Source organism: Aulonocara sp. 'chitande type north' Nkhata Bay, linkage group LG20 (assembly GCF_057382095.1).
Source record: "Aulonocara sp. 'chitande type north' Nkhata Bay isolate Kocher_YH1m ecotype deep benthic linkage group LG20, A_spYH_male_GT1.1, whole genome shotgun sequence".
In the NCBI taxonomy this organism is placed as follows: domain Eukaryota; kingdom Metazoa; phylum Chordata; class Actinopteri; order Cichliformes; family Cichlidae; genus Aulonocara; species Aulonocara sp. 'chitande type north' Nkhata Bay.
The window spans coordinates 27,511,287-27,520,392 of NC_141363.1; the positions used below are offsets into that span (position 1 = coordinate 27,511,287).

Sequence of the window (9,106 nt, forward strand, 5' to 3'; positions counted from 1 at the left end):
AAAAAATAAAGAGAATTATGACCAACTCTGCAGTTTCTCTCTTTCAGTTCATCATTTTGCACTTGTAAAATATTCTTAACTCCAACCACAATAAAACATGAATGCTGTTTTTACAGCGCCTTCTGTGATCCAAAATATATTAAATCTACTTTATTTCTTTAGTGAAGACTTTTTAAATGACTTCACATGCGGTTTTCAGAGTAAGCATATTGATAGTTTTTTTGTAATGACTTATCTTGCTGCTGCTGTGGGTTGGAGGAGCAGCCTCACAGTCACACGGGTCATCATAACGCTCAAACTCACTGCAGCTCCAGCTTTTGGAGCCGAGATGATCGGGTCTCTGAATGGTAAATGGCCTGTATTTGTATAGCGCTTTACTAGTCCCTAAGGACCCCAAAGCACTTTACACATCCAGTCATCTACCCATTCACACACTGGTGCTGGCAAGCTACATTGTAGCCACAGCCACCCTGGGGCGCACTGACAGAGGCGAGGCTGCTGGACACTGGCGCCACCGGGCCCTCTGACCACCACCAGTAGGCAATGGGTGAAGTGTCTTGCCCAAGGACACAACGACCGAGACTGTCCAAGCCGGGGCTCGAACCGGCAACCTTCCAATTACAAGGCGAACTCCCAACTCTTGAGCCACGATCGCCCCGCCCCGATCGCCATGATGTCCTCAAAAGTCATCCACACCTGGACACAACATACTGTCAAGGTTAAAAAAGAGAGCAAACAACTGACGTGTTTGTCGCTCTCTATTCTTCTTCTTAAATTCATATCGTTAACTTTGTTTTGGACTTGACCGATCAACCGTTAAACCTGTTATGTGGGGTCTATCACCAAAATACATTTTGCTCACATCTGAACCTGTTTGGCTCTAGCACAAATCTGCTCCACATTCCAACATAAAGAAGAAAAAGCCTTAGAGGCAGCTTTAAGCTTTTATCCTGAGCTTCTAGAACTGTCTGCTGGAGGCCCTGAGAGCAGCCAGAAGTGCTGAAATGTTTAAACAAACTTAAAACTTACTGCCTCAGCTTGGCTTTTGACTGATTATGTGCATATACTAAAAATCAATTCAATTCAATTCAATTTTACTTATACAGTGCCAAATTACAACAACAGTCGCCTCAAGGCGCTTTATATTGTAAGGAAGATCCTACTATAATACATTCTGAGAAAAAACCCAACAACCATATGACCCCCTATCAGCAAGCACTTTGGCGACAGTGGGAAGGAAAAACTCCCTTTTAACAGGAAGAAACCTCCGGCAGAACCAGGTTCAGGGAGGGGCGGGGCCATCTGCTGTGACCGGTTGGGGTGAGAGAAGGAAAACAGGATAAAGACATGCTGTGGAAGAGAGACAGAGGTTAATAACAAGTACGATTCAATGCAGAGAGGTCTATTAACACATGTTAATGTTTTACTACAATCTGTGAAATATTAACTGATTTTCTTTTCTTCTACATACAAAAACAAATATTAAATAACTTTCCTTAAATGGACTGGTTCTTATTTAGTGCATTTGTACTCTGAGCACTCTACACAACTTGCCTAATTCACACATTTAAAGCACTTTTCTCTAGGTTGTTACTAAGTGCTTTCTGTCTAACACTCACACACATTCATTCTGTTACCCAAGGATATTTGACATGCAGACTGGGATCAAACCACCAACCTTCTGGTTAGTAGGTGACCTGCTCCACCACCTGAGCTACAGCCACCCACTAACATTTGTTGGATGTAGTTGTGCTCTCATCAGCTGCTTGTTATGTCTGTGGCGTCCCAAAAACCTGTTGTAGAGTTGGAAAGTATGGATGTCTGCTGGGAGGTTGCAGAGAGCCATCTGGTGGACAAACTGCTGAACAACACACCATGGTTGGAGTTCTCCTTCATTTTGGTTCAATTCTATATTATCCATATAGCTCCAAATCACAACAACTGCCACCTCAAGACCCTTTATGTTATAAGGTAAAGACTCCACTATAATACAGAGAAAACACCAACAATCAGATGAAGGAGAAAAAGGAAAAACTCTGTTTTATCAGGAAGAAATCTCTGGCAGAACTAGTCTCAGGGAGGTACTGGTTGGAAGTGATGGGAGGAAGACAGGACAAAAGACACAGTGGAAGAGAGACAGAGACTAATAATAACTAATGATTAAATGCAGCATGGTATCTAAACACATAGCGAGTAAAATGGGTTAGTGAAAAAAAAAAAACACTCAGTGCATCATGGAAGCCCCAAGCAGCCTAATGCAACATAAGTAAAGGAGGATTCCCAGAAAGCTGATCCAGCCCTAACTATTTTAAGACCAATTGTAAAAGTAGAGGGGTGTCTGAAAGCTGAAGGCTCTGCCTCCCATTCTACTTCTAAATACCCTATCACCACAAGTAATCCAGCAGTGTGAGAGCAAAGTTCTCTGTTGGGCTGATGCAGTACTAGAGATGGCACGATACCACTTTTTTATGTCCGATACCGATATCATAAATTTGGATATCTGCCGATACCGATATGAATCCGATATAGTGTTTTTTAATCAACAAAACTGTTTTTTTTTAATATCTTGCTGCATTTTGTATAAGTTCATACTCAAGTATAAAACAACAACTACACTAAAGCTATTCTGTTATACCTATATGCAAAAAAAAAAAATTTCATAGTTCAGCAATACTGATCAATCTAATAAACTTAAACCTACACCATCCTCCCTATTCTGGTATTTTAAAGAGTACTTAGCGTAAATATTAAGCAACCTAACTAATAGGGTTCCAACTCCCAGCAACAACAAAAATAAATAAATAAAAAATAGGGAACCACCCCTCACACTCCACCTCATAATGCTTAATCAACGTAATCAACCTTAATTTGATGAAGTGTGGAAAAAAAATGCACAGAAATCAATTATTTTTCAAGAAATATTAAATAGATTCAACATCTTTCTTCAACAAAATTGCAGACTGCACAGATGGTACCTTCCCAAAGGAAAAAGTACTATAGCTTACTAGGGTATATATATTAGACTTAATAGTTACTATATACAGTAATTGACTTCTATTCATTTTGCATCAAATTAAAACTTTGGGTGTCAGATAATTATTTATTAAAAGCTAGACATTTTAAATGAGAATAAGAAAGAAAAGTATGTCTTTGTGCCCCCTTTTCCCTGTTAATGCCCTATCGGCCCCCCTGGCTCAACTTTGCTAGATCCGCCCCTGCACAGTTACCAGCCGTCAGCTACGTTAGAAAAAGATCCTGGAGTAGAAAGTAATAATAAATAAATTCTAACAACAGCTGATCAAGCTTAAACGTGCTGCTGTTGTTCAGCCGCTGGTTTCCTCTTTCTGGTGCAAAGTGGGCCAAAAACAAACCAGAGACACGGACTCGCGACAGAAAAGCCGATCAGCTGATCATTAAGCAGTTTCATGATTGAAGTAGCAGCCAGAAGAGGCAGTCGCTCCATATATCATTTGGTAAGCTTAACGCAGGAATGCTTTACAAACATTCAGAGATGGACTTACACACTTGCTTTACTTCTCTCGGGGATAACTTTGTCGGAGATGAAATGCCGGGTTGCTAGCGAAGCTCCACATGCTATCCAGACCACCGACATGCCACAGCCGCTCTGTCACGTGATGCATACTGCTCCGACATGCTAACGTTCTGAGGTGAGTTACGGCGTGTTGCAAGTTTTGTGAGGTGCTTTCGTGATATTTAATGGATCGGATTACATTTTTTATTTTTCTCCGATATCTGATCCAGTAATTTAGGTCAGTATCGGACCGATACCGATACGTAATATCGGATCGGTCCATCTCTATGCAGTACTAATAGGTCTTTATTATAAAATGGGGCCTGATCATTTGAGCACTCACATGTAATAAGTAGGATTTTCTTGATTCAAATTAACAGGGAGCCAATGAAGACAAGAAAAATATGCTCTCTCTTTCTAGTCCCTGTCAGTACTCTTGCTGCAGCATTTTGGATTAACTGAAGGCTTTTCGGGGAGTTTTCAGGACATCCTGATAATAATGAATTGCAGTAGTCCAACCTGGAAGTAATAAATGCATGAACTAGTTTTTCAGCGTCACTCTGAGACAGGATATTTCTAACTTTAGAGATGTTGCGCATATGGAAGAACGCAGTCTTACATATTTGTTTAATATGTGCGTTGAAGGACATGTCCTGGTCAAAAATGACTCCAAGGTTCCTCACAGCATTACTGGAGGCCAAGGTAATGCCATCCAGAGTAAGAATCTGGTTAAGATAAGATAAGATAAGATAACCTTTATTAGTCCCACACGTGGGAAATTTGTTTTGTCACAGCAGGAAGTGGACAGTGCAAAAGTTATGACGCAAAAATTAGAATACAATAAGAATAAATACAGTACACAGCTGTACAGAATAGAATAAAATAATATACTATATACAGTAGAATAAAATAGAATAAAAATATACAATAAGATAAAAATAGAATACGAATGCTATATACAACTGAGTAAAAATACAACGATGCCAGAAAAGATTATTGCACTTAGTGTTATTGCACATGTGTGGATGTGTGTGTTTGTTCAGTTAAAGTCTTTGTTGTGGAGTCTGACAGCAGTGGGGAGGAAAGACCTGCGAAATCTCTCCGTCCCACACCGTGGGTGCCGCAGTCTCCCACTGAAGGAGCTGCTCAGTGCTGTCACAGTCTGCTGCATGGGGTGGGATATGTTGTCCAACAGGGATGACAGCTTAGCCGCCATTCTCCTGTCACTCACCACCTCCACTGGGTCCAGAGGGCATCCTAGAACAGAGCTGGCCCTTCGGATCACCCTGTTCAGTCTCTTCCTGTCCCCAGCAGAGATGCTGCCGCCCCAGCAGACCACACCATAAAAGATAGCAGAAGCCACCACAGAGTCATAGAAGGTCTTCAGGAGTGGGCCCTCCACCCCAAACGACCTGAGTCTCCGCAGCAGGTACAACCTGCTCTGCCCTTTCCTGTAGAGGGCGTCTGAGTTATGAGTCCAGTCCAGTCTGTTGTTCAGATGAACACCAAGGTACCTGTAGCTGTCCACAGCCTCAATGTCCATACCCTGGATGTTCAGTGGTTGCAGTGGAGAATGCTTGTGCCTGCGGAAGTCTACCACCAGCTCCTTGGTTTTACTGGCGTTGATCTGGAGGTAGTTCAGCTGGCACCAGTCCACAAAGTCTTGAGTCAGTCCTCTGTACTCCTTGTCGTCCCCATCAGTGATGAGGCCGACTATTGCAGAGTCATCAGAGAACTTCTGCAGGAAGCACTGGGTGGAATTGTGGGAGAAGTCTGCAGTGTAGATGGTGAAGAGGAACGGAGCCAGAACCGTTCCCTGTGGGGCCCCCGTACTGCAGACGACCCTGTCCGACACACAGCCCTGAGTCCTCACATACTGTGGTCGGTCGGTGAGGTATAGTCCAAAATCCAGGTAGTGAGGTGATGGTCCACTCCAGAGTTCTCCAGCTTGTCCTTCAGAACCGAGGGAAGAATAGTGTTGAAGGCACTGGAGAAATCAAAGAACATGATTCTCACAGTGCTTCCAGCGGTCTCCAGGTGAGCGAGGGAACGATGTAGGAGGTGAATGACGGCATCATCCGCTCCAATGCCAGGCTGGTAGGCAAACTGAAGTGGGTCCAGTGATGAGCTTGTTAGGCGCCGAAGCTGAGCCAGGACCAACCGCTCCAGGGTCTTCATCAGGTGGGATGTCAGAGCCACCGGCCTGTAGCTGTTGAGGTCCTTGGGGCGTGAAGTCTTTGGCACTGGTACAACACAGGAGGTTTTCCAGAGCTGTGGGACTCTTCCCAACCTCAGGCTCAGGTTGAAGAGGTGCTCCATCACCCCACACAGTTGGTCCGCGCAGGATACCAGATACCATATTAGATACCATATTTCATGGCCGAGTACAATAACCTCAGTTTTATCTGAATTAAGAAGCAGAAAGTTAGCAGCCATCCAGGTCTTTATGTCTTTAAGACATTCCTGCAGTTTAACTAATTGGTGTGTGTTATCTGGCTTAATAGATAGAGCTGGGTGTCATCTGCATAGCAGTGAAAATTCATGCTGTGTCTTCTAATGATGCTGCATAGGGGAGGCATGTATAGTGTAAACAGAATTGGTCCTAGCACTGAACCCTGTGGAACTCCATAATTAACCTCAGTTCACTGTGTGTTATGCTTGTATAACTATGCATGTGACAAATAAAGAACCTTGAACCTTGAAATTGGAGTCTATTAGATAGATATGATACAAACCACTGCAGCACGGTACCTGTAATACCTACAGCATGTTTGGCTCTCGTCGAAGGCGGTCGCACTTTTTCTCCTCTCCTCCTTCCGCTTATCTTCCCTGCTTAGCCTCTTGTGTCCTTGTCCTGTCTCGTGTGTATTACTTTCCCTCGAACAGTCTCTCACTGTCGTTCTCTAAAACCTAAAAGAGAATTATGGATTTGATCAACTGGTCTCTGAATGCTATTGACACCCTTTTCTCAACGAGAAGTCTGGGCTCGGGAGAGCCCGAGTGCCCTGGAGGGACTTTCCCTGCCGGATACACGATGGACGGGTGGCAGAAATGGAGGATCATGTGCCTGGTGGGACTGTCGATCAAGGACGCTGAAGATATCTACCTATTCGGAACCATGATAACAGGGTTCTTGCTGATCGGAGCTGTCTTGGCCCTGGCTTATCGGAGAATTAAGAGAGCGGAACCGGCTGTTCAAACCCCCCCAAGGCTGCCCGCTGGGATTGAAACGATGGGACGAGGCGCGACTTCTCACAACGAAAGCAGCATGGCTAACACCTTGGAGACGCTTACAGCTGCCATGAAGACTCAAAATAACACCATTGAGCGTATATTGGGATACATCAAAGAGAGGCCTGCTCAAAATGACACCCTTGAGCGAAAGTTGGATCACATCGCAGAACGGCTCACTGCAGTTGTGGGGTCTCAGAATTAAAAGAATGACAACACCACGGAACGGAAGTTTGATACCATCATGGGGAGGCTCGCGGTTCTCCAACGGGAGATATAGAGACCAGTGTCGGAGTGTTAAAGAACAGCTTTGAAATTCTCCTGAGCTGCTCGCATAAAAGAAAAATCAACAACATCAACACGCGGATACCTAGGCGCCAGCTGCGGGCCCAAGGCTGGAGCCGAACAAAAACTCCCAGATAACGACTGTGTGTTGACTATTCTTCCCACCCCATGCAAGGCCACCTGGGTTGGCTGGCAGACTGTTTACTTAGCCTGATAGGGGGGAGGACACTGTCTCAGCTGAACTCTGGACACGCACACACAAATGCCTTCGATGCTTGTTTCCTGCGGGGGAACATGGTGGGTCTGTGTGCCGCGCTGTGCAGGGCGGCTGCTGTGTTCGCTTTGTATTACTCCTCACCCCCCTACCCAATCCTGTGGCTTGTCATGTCTTTCACAAAGTTGTGCTGTGGACATTTATGTGCTTTTTGTGCAGGGGAGTTTTTTTGTTTCCTGTTCTCATGCTGTCCTACCATAGAAGCACAGCATGAGTAGAGGTCTCTTTTTTTCCTCTTGTACTTTCCCATTGTTGTGTATATTTCAGTGTTTTTCTGTAACGCTACCGATCTCCGACTTGTATCCCCATGTAATGTCTGTGTTGTGTCTGTAAGGTCGGGGGGGGGTTCCCATTTCACTGCAGGGCAACCTGCATGTGGCGAATAAAGCTTTGATTCATTGATTGATTGATTGATTGATTGATTGATTGATTGATTGATTGATTGAGCATGTTCTAATCGCTCTAATAGGATATTATGGTCTTCCAAATTTGTGACACGCCATTTCCTCTCCAGCTTAAGAGTCCTCTGCTTTAGGCTACGTGTTTGAGAATTATACCACAGAGTCAGGTACTTCTGATTTGAGACCTTAGTTTTCATCGGAGCTACAGTATCCAGAGTCGTACGTAGTGAGGAGGTAAAATTATTAACAAGATAATCGACCTCTGTTGGAGTATGTCTGTGAAGGTTCTCAGTCATCCAGAAAAACCTAGTGGGAGGTCACTCCCACTAGGTTTATATCTGGGACTCTCCACCATTTGACCTTAGAACTGAAGAAGCTTCTCGGATGAGAGGTGAAACGTCTTCAAGCAACTTAAAGAAGTCCAGACGCTTTTCTTTGCAAGCTCCTTTGACTCTGTTGGAGTAGTATTCAGATAGCTGCTCTGCTGTATGTTGGTACAGGGCATTGAAGATGATAACAGTGGGTGGATTATATTCTTAAACTTAGTTACAGCACTTTCAGAAAGACATCTACTTTGATAAAGTCTACTCTCCACTGCTGTGTAAACAATTATTGTAAATGTAAATGTTATCAGGAATGTTATAAATGGAAAATCTTATATTGCATTCTGAGCACAACAAATGTGAAATGGCAGGAAAGATCAGTGCTCTGTTGCAGTATGCAGAGTACATGTGTAAATTTTTCAGAGTACCAAAAAACACATTGCCTTTGCAGACTGATGATCAAACACAGAGATAGAGGTCACAGAAACATTACAAATACCTGAATGTTGCTGTCTTATGTCATTCAGTCACCTAAAGGTAGTAAGTTTGACCTTTGGAGGGTCATTATGATTAGGTCTGCATGCCTACTGTAAATGCATCGATTTCCAGTCATGTGACTGGCTGATTAGCTATTTGTCTTAATGAGCAGTTGAGCAAATGTACCTAAGTTACCTGATTTTAGTCAATAGGGCTTTTAAAAAGTATTACTGCCATTTTTGTCTTAATATTTCTAGTAACACTACTTTAACTGCAGTGAGCACAGGAGACATCCCTTTTTATGGAAAAGGAAGGAAAAGTCATATTTAGTATTATTCACATATTACACAGACTGTTTGTGCTGAAGCAGTGCAGTTCCTGGCCTATTTTCAGTTATCATTAAAATTATTGTCAGGTGGGATAGGCTCCAGCGCCCCCCGCGACCCTGAAAAGGATAAGCAGAAGCGAATGGATGGATGGATTATTGTCAGAATTATATTGTTGATTGTCATTTATGCTTAGAAATATTTACTCATATATGCTTAGAGTTTATAATCAATGGCATATTGATAGGGGTTTGATC

The 9,106-nt window shown here is 43.4% G+C and overlaps 1 pseudogene; it reads left to right on the top strand.

Moving 5' to 3' along the window:
* The first annotated feature begins 6,420 nt into the window (after window positions 1-6,420).
* Window positions 6,421-7,064, top strand: LOC147305810 (uncharacterized; annotated as a pseudogene).
* Window positions 7,065-9,106: the final 2,042 nt, after the last annotated feature.